A 21,444-nucleotide genomic window follows, 5' to 3' on the forward strand; every position below is an offset into this window, starting at 1 on the left:
TTGCAGAAATAGAGAAGCTAAATGTGCAAAAAGATCTTGGTTTACGTCAAAACCGTAACCAAGCTGTTCACACAGAACGCATTTTCTGCTATGCTTTTCCATCGTTTTCTAGGTAAACATGAACTAGACGGATATCTTTGATTGTTGCACTCACGTCTCGCACAAGAGAGCCGCATGTTTAGAAAGCTATGTAAAGTTAAGAAGTTCTGCAGCTCATGTCTTTATCCGCAAAAAGAACTCTGTGTGATCGGCACTTCGACTCTTTGTATTGAACTATGCTGTACTATACCTTAAGCATTTTAATCATAATTGGTTATCCACAAAATTATATTTGATTCATAAACGTTTGTTTTTAAATGTTGTGCACTTTTTTTCTTTTCTTCCCTTTTTTTTTTTTTTACAGATGGTCATGTTATTTCATTGCTTTGAATAATTTGAATAATGCAGTGCATTTAAAAAATGAAAATTCTGTCATTAATTACTCACCCTCATGTCGTTCCAAACCCAGATCGACTCGTGAGCCCCACGATCTTAATGTGGGAGCTTGCCCTTGAAAATATGCGAGACAAGAGCGAAGCACTTTAATGGAAAACAACTCGCAAGGTTACTAGGTCGTGGACGGCACCTTTTTCTGCCAGAAATCGACTTGGTTCCTCCTCCCCCCTCACTACCCTTGATGGAGGAACGGCGAAGGGTCACGAGGCTATCCCTCTAGTGGAGCGGTCTGTCGCGATGCAGCTGTGTCCGGCGACCGCTACCTCTTGGAAGGGTGATCTTCGTCTCCCCTCCCGTCTAAGGCCTGTAATTTCTCGTCCGTTCTCACGGGCAAGGCTTACAAAGCCTGTGGGCAAGCCGCTTCCTCCCTGCATGCCATGGCGTTGCTGCAGGTCCACCAGGCCAAAGCACTCATGGACATGCACGAGGGTAATCCAGACCGTGAGCTCATGGGTGAGCTCTGCACCGCAACCGACCTCGCCCTCCGGGGCACGGAGGTTGCGGCTCGCGTGGTCGGTCTGGCGATGTCCTCACTAGTGGTCCAGGAGCCCCATCTCTGACTCAACCTGGCGGATATGAGGGAGACCGACAAGTCTCGGTTCCTGGACTCCCCCATATTCCCAGGTTGGGCTCTTCGGCGACGCGGTGCAGAATTTAGCCTAACAATTCTCCGCCGCCCAGAAGCAGACGAAGGCAATCAGACACATCCTGCCCCTTCACCCAGGCCTCAGCTTGGAGCCGGCCGCAGGCAGGCACAAGCATCCCTTAGACGGGCCATCCAGGGATGGAGGAACGAGCTCTTCGGGAGATGATGACCGCACCAATCCCTCCCCCGGAGGAGGGCTAGATGGAGAATCTTTCTTTTGTGTCTGTTTCTATTCCGCGGCTGGACTCCGGGCACCCAAATTTTCATAGAAAGAGCAAATTCCTCTGTTCCTGTGTCCCAAGAGGGCCAGACTGGCGGTGTGCGACCCTGTAAAACCTTGCCACCCCCAGCCCCCTCTTGTATTTCCAGCCGGCAGCCAGGTGCGGTTCGAGGACCCGATTACGCCTTCTCACGCACCCCCTGCCGACCTGTGGAGACGGGTAAGTGTTGCACCGCACATTCAGAACCCACTTCGGGCCAAGTCGGGTCCCTGTCATTCACTTCGCTGCCCCACCCCGGGTACATCTGTGGTGCCTCTGGTCCCCCTAGCCCGGTTTGTGGAAGCTTGGAGAGTGCTTCCCAACCGGTCCAGCTGGCTCCTCCGCACCATCAGACTCGGCTATACGATTCAGTTCGGTCGGCGTCCGCCCAAGTTCAGCGGTGTTCGTTACACTTCAGTGTTGAGCGAACGTGCCCCTGTCATGTGTAGCACTTGTCTGAATTATGAGCAGTAATTTAGTAGATTTTCTTTTTACTTTAGTTTTATAATACAGATAAGATTTGAGTTACGGAAGAATTCAGAAGAATTAGAAATCACTAAGGAGACAGCGGGTTAACATGAGAAGTAACAGACAGACACAAGATTGAGTTAGAAATATAATTGGGTTCACTTGAAAGAAAAAAATAGAAAATTTATAAAAGTAAATTACAAGATCACAAACAATAGACAATAAAATTGACTAAGAAAATTTCCACCACGAGTGCACTCTTGTCTGTGTTTTCAAATATGTACCCACATAGTCAGTTCAACACTCAGAAAGAAAATAGAAAATAACAAACAAGATACAACAAAAGAGAGTATACTCTCTCTCTCTAAAGACCCTCAAGTATCTCTCGTAAAAGTTCCAATGTCTCTCAAATCTGGGTTGTGGTTGACCATACACCCTCAAAAAGAAAAAAAAAGTTCTTAATATCAAATTTGTCGTGCTTCCACGAGTAGCACTGGAAACTCAAGGAAAGGATATCGGCCTCCTCTCCACGAAGTGATGTCTTCTCCCTTTCTAGAAACTGGGTTGGCTCGCCATCAAACACGGAGTCTACAGGATGTCACAGAAGGTCGTGCAGTCATCATGTCTCCACGATATCAAGAAGAAAGAAAAGAAAACGGAAAAAAACAAAGGAGAGAAAAAAAACCTGGCCTCTGAATCAATAGCTTTCTCTCTAATACAGACACGTGGCCAATAATGGCGACGGTGAACTCTTTGTGATCGATTTTTCTTTTGCTCTCACACAGGCGCAACTACAGGCGTGCGTGATCATAAAATGGCGTCGGTGAACAGCTAGAATGTATTCCTCTATTCAGTCGGCTTCTTATTCAGAATGCATCAAATGAATCAAATCTCAACTTTCTCATACCTTTTTCAAAGATGTTCAATCTAAGACATATAAAATGGATCACGACGATCAGATTGCGTCTGCTCTTCTCAATCAAGCTTGTCTCTTCTGTCATTGCGCATGCTCGTCGACACCCATGGCGCAAATGACAAAGAGCTCTCATTGGTTGATCACCAGGCTTTTATCTAGAATGAATTTGCATATTTATTATTTATTTATTTTTATATTACTCATTTTTTCCATCTCATATCGACTTTTATTAAGGGAACAAATCACTAAATTGTGTATAAATTAAATTACCTTTATTTAACCTGTGTTACACTTGCGTGCGTAGATAGCAGTCCTACTGACGAAGGATGCGATGGAGCCGGTCCCTCCAGCCAATATGAAGACCGGCTTCTACAGCCCGTATTTCATTGTACCCAAGAAAGGCGGTGGGTTATGGCCAATCTTGGACCTGCGAGTCTTGAATCGGGCCCTTCACAAGCTTCCGTTCAAGATGCTAACGCAGAAACGCATTTTCGAATGCATCCGTCCCCGAGATTGGTTTGTAGCGATCGACCTGAAGGACGCGCACTTTCATGTCTCCATCCTCCTGCTACACAGGCCATTCCTGCGGGTTGCATTCGAGGGTCAAGCATATCTATACAAAGTCCTACCCTTCGGGCTGGCCCTGTCGCCCCGCATCTTTACGACAGTTGCGACGGGCGGCCATTGCTCCCATGAGAGAGCGTGGTGTTTGTGTCCTCAACTATCTCGACGACTGGCTGATACTGGCTCAGTCTCGGGAGCAGTTGTGCGAGCACAGGGACTTGCTGCTCCAGCATATCAGTCAGTTGGGTCTTCGGGTCAACTGGGAAAAAAGCAAACTCGCCCCAGTGCAGAGGATCTCTTTTCTCGGTATGGAGCTCGACTCGGTCCACCAGACGACACGCCTGACAGAGGATCGTGTCCGGTTGGTGCTGAACTGCTTGAATACTGTCAAGAGCAGAACAATGGCCCCACTGAAACTTCTTAAGAGGCTCCTGGGGCATACGGCATCCGTAGCCGCAGTAACGCCGCTCGGATTGCTTCATATGAGTCATATGCTTCACGGCCGACTCCCGAGATGGGTGTGGCAGAGCGGCACGCTCTTTGTGACAATCACCCCGGCCTGCTGCTAAACCCTCAGTCCGTGGTCAGACCCTTCGTTTCTCCAGGCCGGAGTGCCCCTAGACCAGGTGCCCAGGTATGCTGTGGTCTTCACAGATGCCTCCAACACCGGCTGGGAGGTCACTTACATGGGCATGCAGTAGTGGGGGTCTGGGCGGGCCCCCAACTGCATTGGCACATCAACTGCCTCAAGTTGCTAACAGTACACCTTGCTCTGAGACGCCTCAAAACACGTCGAACGTGACCGAACTGAAAGGGAATATCTCGGTTACGTATGTAACCCTCGTTCCCTTAAGGAGGGAAGGGAGATGTAGTCCCGTCGCTACTAGTGCTGGATCACCGCTGACCCCGGGCTCCGCTCAGCTCCTCAGCGAAAAACAAGTGGTGCGTGCATCCGCTTCCGTATTTATTTACATACGTAACCGAGAAGTTACTTTTAGTTAGTAGAATGTCTAAAGTGGACTATCAAAATAAAGTGTAACCAACACTTTTTATTAAGTCTGGTGACCAAGTCTATGGCAGTGAAATTAAATACAGTAGCCTATCTGTTGCACAAAAATATTTAGCCATTACTTGCAAATACTGTGGATTTGTTCAAATGCACTTTTAGTATGATTGTTTTAAACGTGTAAAACTGTGCAGCATTAACCCACCAAATCATTTGACAAATAGTCACATAGTAGCATTCACGTTCCTTGCAGCTAATTCATTACGATGACATAAAATAATGTAATCAAACGTTCAGGTAATACAAAAACTAATTTATAAGCTGATATAATTTATGAGTCGTGAATTCCACACATCTCTGGATGGTGAAAACAACATCTCCCATCGTTCCACTCTCCTTAATAGCGTCATCAAGCTTCGTCTTTGTTATTGTTTTGAAAATCGACCTGGCGGGAAAAAAATTACAGATTGTACCTTTAATGTTTTTTGTCAGTCACATGCCTATGTGATGAACTGCACTACTTGTGGTTGTTTAGATTGTAACAGTGTGGCATGTGCTATAAAACTTTCAACCTTTATAGCACCAGTGCTACAATATGTGCAAAAAAAGTTACAGTACAGCCCTGGTTATATGTAAAATAAATAAATAAATAGACTAACAAATATTTATATTTATAGTTATTTATACTTAATAGTGCACTTCTGTGTACTTTTTTAAAGTTCTATTAATCATTCCCAGTTTTAAGTTTTATACAAAATGCTTAAGTTTATTAAGCTGTATTTTTTTTTACTCCTTTTAAATTCTTAATTCATAGTAAGAATAATGTTTTAGGATTACATATTTAAATATTATTATTTTTTATTTTTTATTGTACAAATATCCAAATTGATTGTGATTTATATAAACATATAAAATGAATCGGGAAGAATTAAGTTACATATTGGTACCATATACACAATAAATTAAGACAATATGGCTTTAACCAGTTTCCAATGATGAAACGGGCCGTTTGGCTTTTGATAAATGATCAGTGCTATCGTCTGACTTCAATTTCACAAACAAGAGCTTTCTCTGCTGGAGAATTAATGAAAACAAGACATCTTTCATTTGAACCGGTTTGAAAGCTCAGCTGCAAGTCAACGTCAAGCTGCTACATTAAGTAAAATACTTTTGTTTGTTCCCCACTGCTGGCTTTGAGATAAATTAGCCTGTTTGTGTAATGACCATCTGTTGGGTGTTTTAGACGTGTTGCGCAGGCTGGCGGTGGCGTTGCTTAGAGGGAGTTACTGGTTTTCATAAGATAATCATGAAATAGGACACAGTAGTCATGACTAATGGAGATAAAGAAAGACATCAGCTTCTGTGTCCCAACTATCGCCAACTAATAGAGGTTCCTGGGGTGCTTGGGTTGTCTGAAAAGTGTAAGAGAGTGAGAAATAGCTCATCTGGGTCAAGGTGCCCTTGTTACATTGTAATTATACAAATAAGTCTGAGTAATATCAATTAACAACATGTACTTACTATATAATTAAGAGGTTTTTTGTAATTATGCATAATTTACTGTTATTATAAGTAACCTACATGTAAAATGTGTAACATGGGACACTGTAAAATAAAGTGTTACCCTAATCTGTGTTACTAAGCATATATGCCTACACCTTTCTTGAGCTATAGTATAGCCTGAAATGAAATGTATGGACCACAGTGGAATAAATACTCTAACTGGGAATGTTCTCGGAACTGTGGCAAACGTTCTTGCAAGGTTCTCTCAAATTTATGAAACCAGTAACTTTAACAGAATGTTCGTTCAAACTTATTTTTAATTAAAAACGTTACCACAAAAACATTATTTATACATTGCTCATTGAATTTTTTTCTGAAACATTGTTGGGCGTTCGTCTAACTTTTTTTTAAACGTTACTAACGTTTACTAAGGCTAATTTCAGAGGTTTCGAAAATATTCAGAAGTAACTTATAATGTTTGCAAAATTATTAAATGGAATGTTCCCTGTTTCTCTAAGGTTCACACATGACCAAGAAAATGTGATTGCGCCGTGAAGCACGTATGAAATCAGTCAAATGGCGTGACGTATAACGTGGGTGATGTCATGAACAGGGAGCTAAAGCACACCTGAACACCAATGTTAGCTTCTGTGCCTTTGTGAAATTGTCTCTCTCTATTTATTGTTTGTTTGTCACAGGTATATATATTTGCCTGTATACATATATATATGTATACAGGCAAATGCACTATCAGGAGTTTTTGCTCAACTCCTGTTGACTTTCCTCTCGAGGGAAGACAGTCTTATCCAATAAAGAATCTAGTGGCTCGGATCTCGCGTTTGCCTAGCCAACACGTAGATTGCGGGTCCGCCAAAAAAATATATAATGCAGAGGGAAGAATCCCTTTCCCTCGTGTTCCTATGATCTCATGCAAACTAATTATGTGTGTTTGCAAGCTATGATTTTATGATTCTTTTTTGAATATTGAACCTGAATCTTCAGCCTCACATTCAGACTTTTGTAACGGGTCGTACTCGACCCCCTCAGAGCTGGATTCAATTCTAGGTCTGCACGCTGAGGCGGAACGTGACACAAATCAGATCCGAGGACTGGTTTGTCACGATAGATCTTAAGGACGCATACTTCCATATATCCATCCTTCCTCAACTCAGAAAGTCCCTCAGGTTTGCTTTTGGGGGCAAAGCTTACTGGTATTGATGTGATGATCTGACGGTAGCTGCTCGCATCTAAGCCTGCCTGACAGACATTTCTGGCAACTTAACCTTGCGAAGACAGAGCTGCTTGTGGTCCTGGCCAACCCAACACTACACTACAACTTCTCCATTCAGCTAGGTTCGTCATCGATAACTCCATCAAGGTCAGCAAGGAACCTTGGGAGTTGTGATTGATGATCAATTGAACTTTACAGACCACATTGCTAGAACTGCCCGGTCCTGAAGATTTGCCTTGTACAACATTAGGAGGATCAGGCCCTTCCTATCAGAGCATGCTACACAACTCCTTGTCCAAGCGCTTGTTCTATCCAGACTGGACTATTGTAATGCTCTCCTGGCTGGTCTTCCAGCTTGCTCTGTCAAACCTCTGCAACTGATCCAGAATCCTGCAGCTGGAGTGGTATTTAACGAGCCGAAGAGAGCACACGTCACTCCTCTCCTCACAAAACTGCACTGGTTGCCAGTTGCCGCTCGCATCAAATTCAAGTCACTGACTTTTGCATACAACCACTGGCTCTGCTCCATTTTACCTAAACTTTTACCTAAACGCTGTCTTGTGGTGCTCTCAAAGAGGAACAAAATGTATTTCTCTGACCTTTCTCCTGGTCTGTTCCCTGCTGGTGGAATGATCTGCCTAACTCGACCCGAGCTGCTGATTTTCAAGAAACGGCTGAAGACGCATCTTTTTCGGCAACACCTGATCCATTAATACTAACACTTCTGTTCCAGAGGTCTTCAATCCTGTTCCTGTAGGGCCACTGTCCTGCAGAGTTTAGTTCCAACCTGCTTCAGCACACCTGTCTTTGTATTTTTAAGCGATCCTGAAGCTTGATGAGCTGATTCAGGTTTGTTTGATTAGGGTTGGAACTAAACTCTGCAGGACAGGCCTCTGTTCTATTCTATATCTATTATAATGAATAAATTTAAATGTAATGTAAATGTCAAGTGACCCGATGGTGTCCTAAAACTCCATCAGATGACCCAATGGAGAAAAAAAAAACCTTGGGAGAACCCAGGCTCAGTTGGGGCCAGTTCTCCTCTGGCGTTTATGAAGTAGAGGCCGAATTTACAGTAACTGTAAGATAAAAAATTTTATATGAATGCCTGGCTAAATAGATGCGTCTTTAGTCTAGTTTTAAACTGGGACCTAAAGGTGCGGTCACATTTGTGAAATTCGTGAAATTACACAGGCAAAAAAAGTGCGTTGGCCATTGTCATCAGTGTAGCGACGTAATGTATGAAGCACAGCTCACACAGGAGTCACTTTCAAGCAGCTTTCTTTTGGTCAAATCCAGCGAATTCCAGTGACCAACTTGGTCCCATAGTGACATTTTTGACCACACACAAAATTGCTGATTGTGTGGATTCTTATTGAAATGACTGGAATTCACCAGTGAAAATTCAATGAACAGCAGATAATTATACTGCACCTTAACTGTTCTGTAATGGGAACTATGTTTAAGGGAACTGTGGTAGTACGGGAACATGTGTGGGAACACAGATTATTATGTGACTTCCTGAGTAAAGAGTTATTCTGAGTATCACGAGCATTCCTGGTTTGTTATTGTGAAGATAACGCAACATGGTGTCAGAAGCGAACTGAACCTAAAAAGGGAGTAATACCGGTGACATAAGGGGAAAATGGATAGAGAAGCGCCAGCCCCACCGATGTTAGCCTCACAGCTAGCTATGCCCGGCAAGTTCGACTTTACTAATACAAGTGAATGGCCAAGATGGATGAAGCGTTTTGAGCGCTACAGAATCGCATCCGGTTTGGATAAACAGACAGAGGAATATCAGGTGAACACTTTCATGTATGCGGCGGGAGATGATGCCGAAGATATACTGTATGTGTTACCATTGACCGATGCTCAGAAGAAATCATATGCTGACGTTACGGAGGCTTTTAACAAGCATTGCGTTAGCAAGAGGAATGTTATCTTTGAACGAGCGCGATTCAACAAGCGGAATCAAGAGCCAGGAGAGAGTGTTGAGTCATTTATTACAGCTGTTCATTCACTCGCTGAGCAATGTGATTTTGGTGCTCTAAAGGAAGATCTGATAAGAGACCGAATCGTGGTCGGCATACGAGATGCCAAGTTGTCAGAAAGTTTACAGTTGGATGCTGATTTAACGCTAGAGAAAGCAATAACGAGAGTGAGACAAAGCGCGGCAGTGAAAAAACAACAGCCAATACTGCGCGGAGCAGAGCAGCCAATAGGACACATTGAGGCTATACACAAGAAGGAAAGGAGATCACAAAAGCCACTTAAAATTAAGACAGAAAACCAGTCACTGGGATGTGGTAGATGTGGAAACAGTAAGAATCATCCTTGGAAAGACTGCCCTGCTAGAGATGCTGACTGCAGGAGATGTCACCGCAAGGGACATTTTGCAAAAAAATGTAGGTCAGCTGGAGGGGTCCATAACATAACAGAGGGGCAGTCAGAGAGTTATGAGGATGGTGATTTTGCTTTTCTCGGAGAGGTGTATAAACAAGGAACTGATGGATGGAATGAACTGATTGTGCTGAATGAGGAAAACACAGTTTTCAAATTGGACACAGGGGCTGCTGTCACAGCGATTCCAAGCAGCAGTTTCTCCATTGAGAAATATGGAGTGTTGCAGCCACCTGGAAAAGTGCTGTTCGGACCAGGCAATCAAAGGCTGGATGTGAAGGGACGGTTTAAAGGGCGTCTAAGCATCAAGAATAAAACTACAGAACAGGATATTTATGTAGTTGGTGGACTGTCCAAGCCCTTATTAGGGCTCCCTGCAATTGAAGCCCTCACACTAATACAGCGTCTCCACACTGTACAAGAGCAACAGGAGGATATTATAGCAGAATACCCCTCAGTGTTCTCTGGCTTAGGCAAATTAAAAGAGCCATGTAAAATCGAGTTGGAGACAGCGGCTGTCCCATATGCTCTGTCTTCTCCACGCCGCGTGCCACTGCCGATGAGAGATAAGGTGCAAGCAGAGTTAAAACGCATGGAGGATATGGGAGTGATTTCTAAAGTGACTCAGCCCACTCCATGGTGTGCGGGCATGGTGGTAGTGCCCAAGGCTCAAGGAAAGATACGGTTGTGTGTGGATTTGACGCACCTAAATAAGTGGGTGCGGAGAGAACGTCACATCCTCCCTGCTGTAGAGCAGACACTTGCAATGCTTGCTGGTGCCAAAATATTTACAAAACTGGACGCTACCTCCGGCTTCTGGCAAATTCCATTGTCAAAGGACAGCTCACTTTTGACAACATTTATCACCCCATTCGGGAGATATGCGTTCAACCGTCTACCGTTTGGAATCTCATCAGCCCCAGAGCACTTTCAACGTCGCATGTCGCAAATGCTGGAAGATTGTGAAGGAGTTGTGTGTCATGCGGACGACATTTTAATCTATGGAGAGGACATGCAGCAGCATAATGATAGACTGCATCGGGTCCTTAATAGACTGAGAGATGAAGGCTTGACTTTGAACGAGAAGTGTGTGTTTGCAACGGACAACATGATATTTCTGGGGCACCGAATCGGAGCAGATGGTGTGGCACCAGATCCAGAGAAAGTCAGGGCGATCTTGGAGATGCCTGAACCAACTGGAGTGGATGGAGTAAGGAGGGTGATGGGAATGGTTAATTACCTGGGTAAGTTTTTACCCCACCTTGCATCCTACACCCGCCCACTCAAAGATCTGCTCAGTGAGAAAAATGAATGGTGCTGGGGATCACCACAGAAGGAGGCTTTTAAGAAATTAAAATCAGAACTGAGTTCACATCGTGTGTTGGCATCCTACTCCCCAAAAGCAGAGACATGCGTTTCCGCTGACGCCTCATCCTTTGGCTTGGGGGGTGTACTGAATCAAAAGCAGGCAGATGGAACATGGAAGCCGGTAGTGTTCATCTCTAGGAGCCTGTCTGAAGCAGAAAAACATTATGCCCAGATTGAAAAGGAGGCTTTAGCAGCCACTTGGGCATGTGAACGGCTGTCATCATACCTCCTGGGCCTGAAATTCAGACTGGAGACGGATCACAAACCACTGCTCTCGCTGTTAAGCACCAAAGCACTAGAGGAACTACCTCCACGAATACTGCGGTTTCGTCTGAGGCTGATGAAGTTCACTTTTGACATAGTGCATGTGCCTGGTAAGCAAATGATAACTGCCGACACATTATCCAGAGCTCCAATGAAACACACGCTTACAGAGGCGGAGAAGGAGAATGAGAGCGACGTTAAGGTGTTTGTGGATTCTGTAATTCAAGCCCTCCCAGCTACAGAAATGAGGTTGAATACAATAATCAAGAACCAGAAGGCTGATCCTATCTGCGCTAAACTCATCCAATACTGTGAGACTGGGTGGCCTGAGAAACATGTCCTTCCACCAGAGCTGGGACTATACTGGTCTGAGAGAGAGAATCTTACAATGGCGGGAGAGCTGCTTCTAAGGGGTCAAAGAATCATGATTCCCCACAGCATGAGGCAAGAAATTCTTCAAAGGATACACGAGGGTCACCAGGGTATAGTAAACTGTTGTGCTAGGGCTCGCCAGGCTGTCTGGTGGCCAGGATTATCGGTGCACATCAATCAGCTGGTGGAAAGCTGCAGCACATGCTCACAACATAGGGCGGAACACAGAGAGCCGTTGTTAACCACTTCAGTACCAGAGAGACCATGGCAGCGGGTAGGCACAGACTTATTTTTCTGGGAGAAAAATACATACCTTTTGGTTGTAGACTATTTTTCACGTTACATTGAAGTAGCACGCCTAAATGTAGCCACAGCCAACACTGTCATCGCGGCTTTAAAAGATGTGTTTAGCCGCCATGGGATCCCAGAGACGGTTATGTCCGATAATGGACCACAGTATAGCTGTGCACTCTTTAAGAACTTTGCCAGTGAATACGGGTTCACACACATTACCAGCAGCCCAGGATATCCGCAAGCAAACGGGGAGGCTGAGCGCGCAGTGGCTACTGTGAAAGGTCTCTGGAAAGGTGGGGGTGAGAAAACAAAAACTTTGCTGACATATCGGTCTACCCCATTGGAGAATGGGTACTCTCCAGCACAACTTTTAATGGGGAGACAACTGCGTACTACCATGCCACAGCTTCCAACTTTTCTAACCCCTCGATGGCCAAACATTAAGAGATTCAGGGAATCTGATAAGTGGGCAAAAGAGAAACAGCGAAGCAGGTACAACAGGCGTTACAAGACACGCCCCTTACCAACATTGCGGCCTGGACAGAGCGTGTGGCTGCAGAAAGAGAAATCACAAGGGACTGTCATTCGCCAGGCAGAAACACCTAGGTCGTACTTAGTACACACTGAGGGAGGTCTGATCAGGAGAAACCGCACACACATACGGCCAGTTCTTTCACCGCTTCAAGAATCCATGGAAACAACTGACACAACCCTCGAACAGAGTGACATTGACACTTATGTGCACACTACTAAGGGAGTGAACATTTCCAGGGACACTGATATGAGTAGAGCACCTTATGTGACCAGTTCTGGTTGAGTATCACGGCCTCCTGAACGTTTGAATTTGTGAGGAGGTAGAAAAGAGAGAGAGAGGAAAAAAGGGAAACTGTTCACTGTTCACTGTTCATAAGAAGGTGGGAGATTGTGTAACCTGTAACTTGTTTAAAGGGTTTTCAAAGAGGTATCCAATATGTTACAATTGGAAAACTTTCCCTCCTTTCTTAAAAGGGGGAGGTGTTCTGTAATGGGAACTATGTTTAAGGGAACTGTGGTAGTACGGGAACATGTGTGGGAACACAGATTATTATGTGACTTCCTGAGTAAAGAGTTATTCTGAGTATCACGAGCATTCCTGGTTTGTTATTGTGAAGATAACGCAACATTAACTATCTATCTTGTTTCTAGTGAGAATACTCAACAACCATTTATGAGTCCTGTTGATTTAAGTCACACATTTAAGCTTTTCAAAAGCCATAGTGTACATTACAGTCTCCAGTGTCACGGCATCACAGGCTTCAATATTGTTTGATTCAAAATAGCTGAATAACTAACTATCTGAGATTTCAGTATAGAGATAAAGTCATCATTTTCAGGAATTTTACAGCACAATGAGTGTATATTAGCACCGTTTGTTGTTTGTTTTGGGCATCTGATAGAGCTTTTGGATTTGGAAACAGTGACATCAGACTTAACAAGCTTAACACAACAACTTAACTTAACTTTTTCTTTTTACATTGATTTATTACATGGAACATATGTGTTTCCATGCATTTTGTTGACATGTCTTTTCTTGTATATACATGGTTGATTATTCATGTTGCTTATGTATTATACTATTTGTTTGTATATTCTATTCATTGATATTAATCTATTACTAGCTTCTTTTCCCAAGTGCATGGAAGTGTATGTATTAAAATGGATCTAAAATATGTAATAAACAATTCTTATTTTGTATTTAGTTCAGTTTGTTTATTATAATATAAGTTAATGGTAACCCTAGTAACAACATGAAATAATAATAAATAAATAAAAATTGGTTCCCAAAGCGGTTCCACACAGTGCCTAATATAAGAGTTCCTCTGGAAACCTGGGTGGTTCCTCAGAGAACCGCCCCTTTTTAAAAGGTTCCTAGAGGGTCTACAGACGGTTCCGCCGGTGTGGCAAAGTGAAGAACCCCAATAGGTTCCTCCAGGCACCTTTTATTTTTACAGTGTACACACCGAGGTCCCAGGTGCTGATGTCTTAGTTGTGCTCACTATGATTTCACACTAGACAGGCACTTATAGCTTCCTGGTCATGACGTCACCCACCCATGACGTTCCATCACCCCATTGGACTGATTTTATACGTGCTTCACAACGCGATCATGCAGAGGCATTCCCTTTAGCTGGTATATGTCAGTATATATACTGATTGGCTTCATCACTGTCTCCTCTCCACCAGTAAGCTGGTGTGTGGCGGTCGTTCTGGCGCAATATGGCTGCCGCCGCATCATCCAGGTGGATGCTGCACATTTGTTTTGAAGATTTATGCAAGGACTGTATTTGTGCTGGAAAAGGTGGATTTGTATCCGCACTGGTGTGTCGGCAAGAACACATAAGACTCAGAGTTTGAAGCAGAGTTTGTAGTTTACTCTTGATTCAAGTTGAATAGTAACAGTGAGTGGTAACAGTAAGTGGTATTCTTGTCATTAACTCACTCACATAAGACCACTACTGAAGGAAAGATGAGATATTAGTCTTCTGCATCGGAGCATTCATATTTCGTTCGTCTCTTACTGACTAGGCACTGACTCACGTCATTCGGAAAACAGCGCTCTGATTGGCTGAAACCTTCTTAACATTGCCGCCCCCAAATATGCCAAGCATATTTGAACTCTATAAATTAATCAGTATGAGGGGCTAAGACAAGTTCCCTTCGATCTGTGAATGCAGGAAGGGGGATCAAGCGAGAAACAGGCCGGATGTAGGTCTTATCTTTAAAGAGCATATTGCAGGTTAAAAAAAAATCTAAATTAGGCCTAATATATAACCTTGTAAGAAAATACCATATGAAAAGGTAATGCAGGATTTAAAATGTTTTAAAACGACATAAGGGCACAAATTTAGTAGATAAAGTGAGCGTTTCTTTGACTGCTCGTAAAAACCGTTTTTTTTTTCAACATCGCGTCATATTACGTCACCAGAGGGAGGGAGCCTCAGCAGCGCAGATAGGTTTGTATTCAGTACGAGCGGGTAAATTAGCTTTTTTATACTCAGAATGACAATTTGGAATGTAAAGAACAACATATTATACAGTTATTTGTTTTATTAGGAAAATACCATATACATAAAAAGAATTGGGCTTTTTTCACATTTTATAAATGACTTCACATTATATGTACATCTTTTGGAACAAACTAAAAACAAAAAAGCAATGAAAACATGTAATGCTTTGAAAGCAATGGATTTTATGTAAAACTTTTTTTGTATTTTTTATTTCCTGGCAGCTAATGTTAATGTGATATTGTGAATATGTAAAACCTCTTGTTCTTGTGGCATCGAATTAAAAAAAAAAAGTCAGTGAGAGCGGTCGTGAATCAGTGTTTTCGGTAGTTTTTGTATTTTAATTTATCATCGTCATGGTAAATTATTGTGTTTGTGGAGGTTGCAAAAACTCCGGCCTGTCACGACATCGAGTCCACAGGTTTCCTAACAAGAAAAGGGACGGTGCTGTATATCTTTCGTGCCTGTGTGCGGTTAGTGCAGCTAGACAGGATTTCTCTTCTGCATCGGCTTCGAAAAATGCGATCGTGTGTAGCGTACACCTGATCGGAGGAACAAAAACGTGTCTATCAGGAATAAAAATATCTATCTGTCTCTCGATGAGAAAACGCTAAGTTATATCACGTAACGTTAGTCTGGACGGATATTAATGAGCATGACATACGCGCCTGATCAAAGCTTAGTTTATTCTGTTATTGGTTAATTCCAATACTCCTAGATGACCAATAATAGCTTTGCTATTAAATGATATACGATGGTAATAATCTGTACAATATTGTGAGCACAATGTATATCGTTAGCGAACGTGTATAGGCTATATCTATAAGTTAGCAGTGGTCTCTCACCACGACACCTGCCGTGGCGGCGTTTCAAATATGGCATTCCCCTCTCTGCATGCAGAACAACGACATTACTGAACGATATACACCTCACATTTTACCAAACAGAATGAAAGGTGCACTATTAACTCTTACACTATTAATTAAAACTCACAGTGAACGGCATTAAATATAAAAACACATATGCCTTACCTTTTTGTTGCAGTGCAGTTTTTATTGCAGTGGTAGGCTATAATGTTTTGCCGACAGCACTAGTCCTCATTTTTTTTATAGCTGCTTCCATTCTCCTGATTGTTATTATTTAATTTCTTCGTTAAAAAACATCCAGGGAAGATTGAATAGGCCTGTTCTTTTAATGTTTACTCAGTATCTGACAGCTAGGCTGATCAAAAATACGCGCGATTAAGTGATGCAATAAACTGCGGCTGCGCACACTCACTCCACACAAGTTTTTTTTATAATAATACTTTTGCAATAATGTGTTTCTCCTCTGACCGTTGTTCTGTCTAACATTAATCCTGGCCTGTCCCTGCTCTCTCGGCAGCATAGTAGGCTCATAATTGTAAGGCTGTCGTCCGTGGTCTGTCATACGAGTAAGTCCGAAATGTCATTGCGATCCATTGTTTTCCTGTTGTTTGAATGGTTTGAATCGACCGCTCTCCCGCCCGTTACGTCACGCCCGTCACGCCCATTTTCAGATGCGGAAGTAAAATTCTCTCACAAAAACGACTCCAGAAGCCAATGTAACGTATTTATAAGTATATTTTAAAGAAAATCTAATTACTACATTGTTTTTCTATACATTGACTCGTTGGGTCCTCTAACCTGCAATATGCCCTTTAACTTGAATCTCAGCAGATCTGATATGGCCATCAGAACCTGGGAAGGTCTTCACAACTTTGCCTACCAACCACAATGCTCGTGGTAGTTGTGGATCGATGAGCATTACCACTGTTCCGGTAGAAATGTCACCGGCATCTGTGTACCACTTGTTGCGGGTCTGTAGCGTAGGCAGGTAGTGCTGGATGAAACTTGACCAGAACTGATCGGCCAGAACCTGACTCTGCCTCCACCTTCTTCGACCCATGAGCTCTGTAGCAGGATAAACTACGAGTGGTAGTGAGCTATCTGGCCGCCCCATCAGCAAATAATTTGGTGTAACAGGGTCAAGGTCAGCTACATTGCTGGAAGTGTAACCCAGGGGCTTGCTATTAAGCATTCCCTCCACCTCAATGAGGACTGTTTGGAGAACTTCCTCAGTTACGACTTGGGAGCTGACTGTGATGCGAAGAGCAGTCTTGACCGACCTAATTTCTCTTTCCCACACACCTCCAAAGTGTGGGGCTCCAGGTGGGTTAAATTGGAAAGAAATCTTTTGTTTAGCTAAATGTAGCTGGATCTGTGGAGTAAGCGATGCAAAGGCTTCTTGCAACTCTCTCTGTCCTCCGTGAAAGTTAGTGCCATTGTCTGAATATAACTTGCGAGGTGTGCCACGGTGAGCTATAAACCTCCTCAAGGCCATCAGAAAGGAATCAGTATCAATGGCTTTAAGGAGGTCTAGATGAACGCTTCGTGTCGTGAGACACTTAAAAATGATTCCCCACCTTTGCTCACATCGTCTTCCAATCTTAATTTGGAATGGTCCAAAACAGTCCATGCCTGTACTGTAGAATGGGGGTTTGAGCAGTCTGAGTCGAGCTGGAGGTAGATCTGCCATTCGGGTAATAACTGGTTTGTTCTTCCATTTTTGACAGTCTTTGCACAAATGTTGTTGTTTGCGTATAGCTTCTCGTCTTCTCAGTATCCAAAAGCTTCTCCTTATCTCTCCGAAGACTCGTTCAGGTCCTGGATGGCGAAGTTTACTATCGTAGTCTCTGATCAGTAACTTGGTTACCCAGTGATGTGGGTCAAGGACTACAGGGTGTATAACTGACAGCTCTAGTCCTTCAGCTCGACGTAAACGACCACCAACTCTTATAAGCTGACAAGAGTCGTCAAATTCTGGGGCAAGAGCAAGTAGTCGACTAGTGGAAGGTACAGATTTACCAGCTTTTAGCAGTTTGTATTCATCTGGAAAACTATCAATTTGAGATTTCTGCAGGATATGCCATTCTGCATTTTGGTAGTCCACTGCTGATGGTGGTCCTGTATCTTTTAGCCCCTGAACTGTGGCCTCCACTAATTCACTCCAGGTGTTGTGTGTGGTAAGGTCGGGAATGTCAGGAACAACTACTTCCGTCATAAGTCCACAGAAAATTCCTTTGCGCTGCTCTGTTTTGATTTCTGGTGGTTGTATAGGAGGACAGACAGGCTATACTGACTCAGACTCAAACAGGAACGATGGTCCTTGGGTCCATCTGTTGGGCACTGACAGCTGAGAAAGAGTTTTACCTCGAGTGAGGTCATCTGCTGGATTACTGCTGGAATCCACATATCGCCAGGAACATTCTGTTGTCAGCTCTTGAATTTCGGCTATCCTGGTTCCAACAAACACCTTGAATTGGTATGATTCAGATTTGAGCCAGGCTAGAACAGTGGTGGAATCGGTCCATAGTGTCACTGTATTTATCTTGAGGGTGAGCTCAGTTTTCAAAAGTTTGGCTAATTGGGCACCATTCAGGGCAGCACACAGCTCTAGTCGAGGAATTGTCAGACGTCGTTTTGGGGCAACCTTGGACCTTGCTAGTACAAAGGCTAATTAAATATGACCACTGTCATCCTCAGTACGTAGGTAGGCGACAGATCCATAAGCTTGCTCAGAAGCGTCGCAAAAGATGTGAATCTGTCTGGTATTGTGGGAATGATTAATGTCTGAACATGTGACACAGCGGGGTAGTGAAATACTTGCTACTAGCGATGTCCCGATCAGGTTTTTTTGCCCTCGAGTCCGAGTCCGAGTCATTTGATTTTGAGTATCTACCGATACTGAGTCCCGATCTGATACTTATATAATACATAAAAAAAGAATAAAGAAGAGAGAAAAAACAGATCCAGGATGTTCCTTATTTTTTATTTAATCCACCTTATTTTAACATTCAACAACTCTGTTAACAAACAGAGCACTTCTGTGAGGTAGCTTGAACAATCAAGTTGTCACGGATCCACCGACGTCAGCACCAAACACCATCACTCCACCCACTCGTTCCGGTTCCCCTGAATACTAATCGTCATCACCTGTTGTCATTAATCCCCGTAACAATCACCCTCTCTATAAGAACTCACCTCTCACAGTCACTCACTGTCTGGTCTCGTTACTACTACGTCTACAGACTCCCGCTTGAGAGCTACTTGATATCATCGCTACTTACCTTCGGTTGTTCCAGTACTCCTCGACTCATCTCCTGCTCCAATATCCGTTCTCCCTCCGTCTCCCTCTCCGCAACTGGCCGCGGATCCTGCTACCACTCCTGCTCAGATAAGAGAGACTTTATCAGACGGTTATCCTGCTATCTATTGCTTCTGCTATCCCGTTCCTCACCTGCCATCCTCTGTTTCATTAAACCTGGTTATACTCACTCGTCTGTGTCCTTCTGGTTTGTGACAGAAGACCAGACCACACATCACTATGCTGCAACCCGCTTCCAGCACCAGCGCTTCAGCGAATCCACCATCACCGTCCATTCCCCGGACCAGCGCACCCACATCCGCTACTTCCATCGTGACCGCTTCTTCCGCGTCTGCCTCAGCCAGTCCCATGGCCCAACCAGCGCCCTTCTCTGGCGAGGAGGAGGAGTGCAGCGGCTTCCTCTTGCAGTGCGAGCTCTACATGGAAATGAATCCCTCGTCTTTCCCCACCGAGCGTTCGAGGGTCGCATTCTTCATTTCCCTACTTCGAGGTCGAGCGCTCAATTGGGCTCATGCTCTATGGAAAGCTCGAGGCCCTGTCACCCAGACTTTCACCGCTTTTTCCGGTCACTTCATCGAGGTTTTCACTCAGTCAGCCCATTCCATCTCGATGCAGGATCAGTTGTTTCGTCTGAAGCAAGGAAGATTGTCTGTGGCGACATATGCACTTCAATTCCGAACCCTCGCTGCGTCTCTGGGCTGGAATGAATCAGCTCTTATTACCGCTTTCCGCCACGGGTTGAATCAGGACATCCGCCTTCAGCTGGCGATCTACGATGATAGTATCGGAATTGAAAGCCTCATTCAGCGATCCATCCGCATCGATCAACGCCGCACTGCCTGCCAGCTGGACCGCCCTGCACCTCCGCCTCCTCGTCCATCATCTAACTACAGCCCTCCCGCACCTGAACCAATGGAAATCGGTACCACCCGCCTTCCCGAAACCGAGAGAAATCGCCGAATCACCAACGGCTTGTGTTTGTATTGTGGAGCCGCCGGCCACCTGATCGCATCCTGTCCCACTCGTCCTCCGCGACCCGCTGTGAGTACCGTACATTTGCCACTATCAATCTCCGTCTTGAAATATACTCCAGCCACTATCACTTATATGAACCGTTCCCTTCCAGTTCAGACGCTGATCGATTCCGGCTCAGCGGCCAACTTCATCTCTCTCTCCACCCTTCACCGTCTTCAAACCAAGCAGCGCACCATTCCTCATAAACTACAAGTCCATTCCATTCTGGGTCAACCGTTGGGACGCGGTCGGGTTGGTCATCGAAGCCCCGACCTGAGGCTAGAGATTGGATGGCTCCATAAAGAGGTAATTTCCTTTCTGGTACTGGAGGGCTCAACGGCCGAGATCATCCTGGGGCGCCCTTGGTTAGAAACCCATTCACCACACCTCCAATGGTCCACCGGAGAAATCTTACAGTGGGGTAACGACTGTTTCCATCGTTGTCTGCCATCCTTTCCAAAGATCATCCGTCATCTCCCCACTCCGGTCGAGAAGGTCCTGCTGACCACCACCACCGTGGAAAGTCCTCCCGTCGATCTTCCACCGGAAATCCCCACTCCATACGGGGCGTTCCAGGATGTTTTCGACAAACAACGCGCAACCACTCTACCTCCACACCGGCCATGGGACTGCGCGATCGACCTGCTGCCTGGGGCGGTTCTACCGCGAGGTAAGATCTACCCTCTGTCCATCCCGGAACAGAAGGCCATGGAGGAGTACATCCAGGAGGCGCTTAACCAAGGATTCATCCGACCATCCACTTCCCCTGCCGCTTCGAGTTTCTTCTTCGTGGGCAAGAAGGATGGAGGCTTGCGCCCCTGCATCGATTATCGTACTCTCAATCAAGCAACCGTCAAATTCCGTTATCCCCTTCCTCTGGTCCCAGCCGCTCTGGAACAACTCCGAGGGGCAACCGTCTACACCAAACTCGATCTTCGTAGTGCCTACAACCTCATCCGTGTCCGGGATGGAGATGAATGGAAGACCGCCTTCATCACCCCCGCGGGGCACTACGAATACCTGGTTATGCCCTTCGGATTGTCCAACTCACCTTCCATTTTCCAAGGTTTCATGAACGAAATCTTCCGCGACCTCCTTAACCAGTTTGTAGTCATCTACATAGACGATATCCTCATCTACTCCCCTGATCTGCCGACCCATATCCGCCATGTGCAAACGGTACTTCAACGACTCAGAGACTACCAGCTTTATCTCAAACTGGAAAAGTGTGAATTCCATCAGAATACCATCCAGTTCCTCGGCTACATCATCTCCCCCCAAGGTATCACCATGGACCAGAGGAAGGTGGAAGCTGTGATCAACTGGCCACAACCCACCACTCGCAAGGAACTTCAACGTTTCCTGGGGTTCGCCAACTTCTACCGCCGGTTCATCCCGAACTTCAGTCCTA

This window comes from Rhinichthys klamathensis, unplaced genomic scaffold (assembly GCF_029890125.1).
Source record: "Rhinichthys klamathensis goyatoka isolate OS25496 unplaced genomic scaffold, OSU_Roscu_1.1 h1tg000111l_1, whole genome shotgun sequence".
NCBI lineage: Eukaryota > Metazoa > Chordata > Actinopteri > Cypriniformes > Leuciscidae > Rhinichthys > Rhinichthys klamathensis.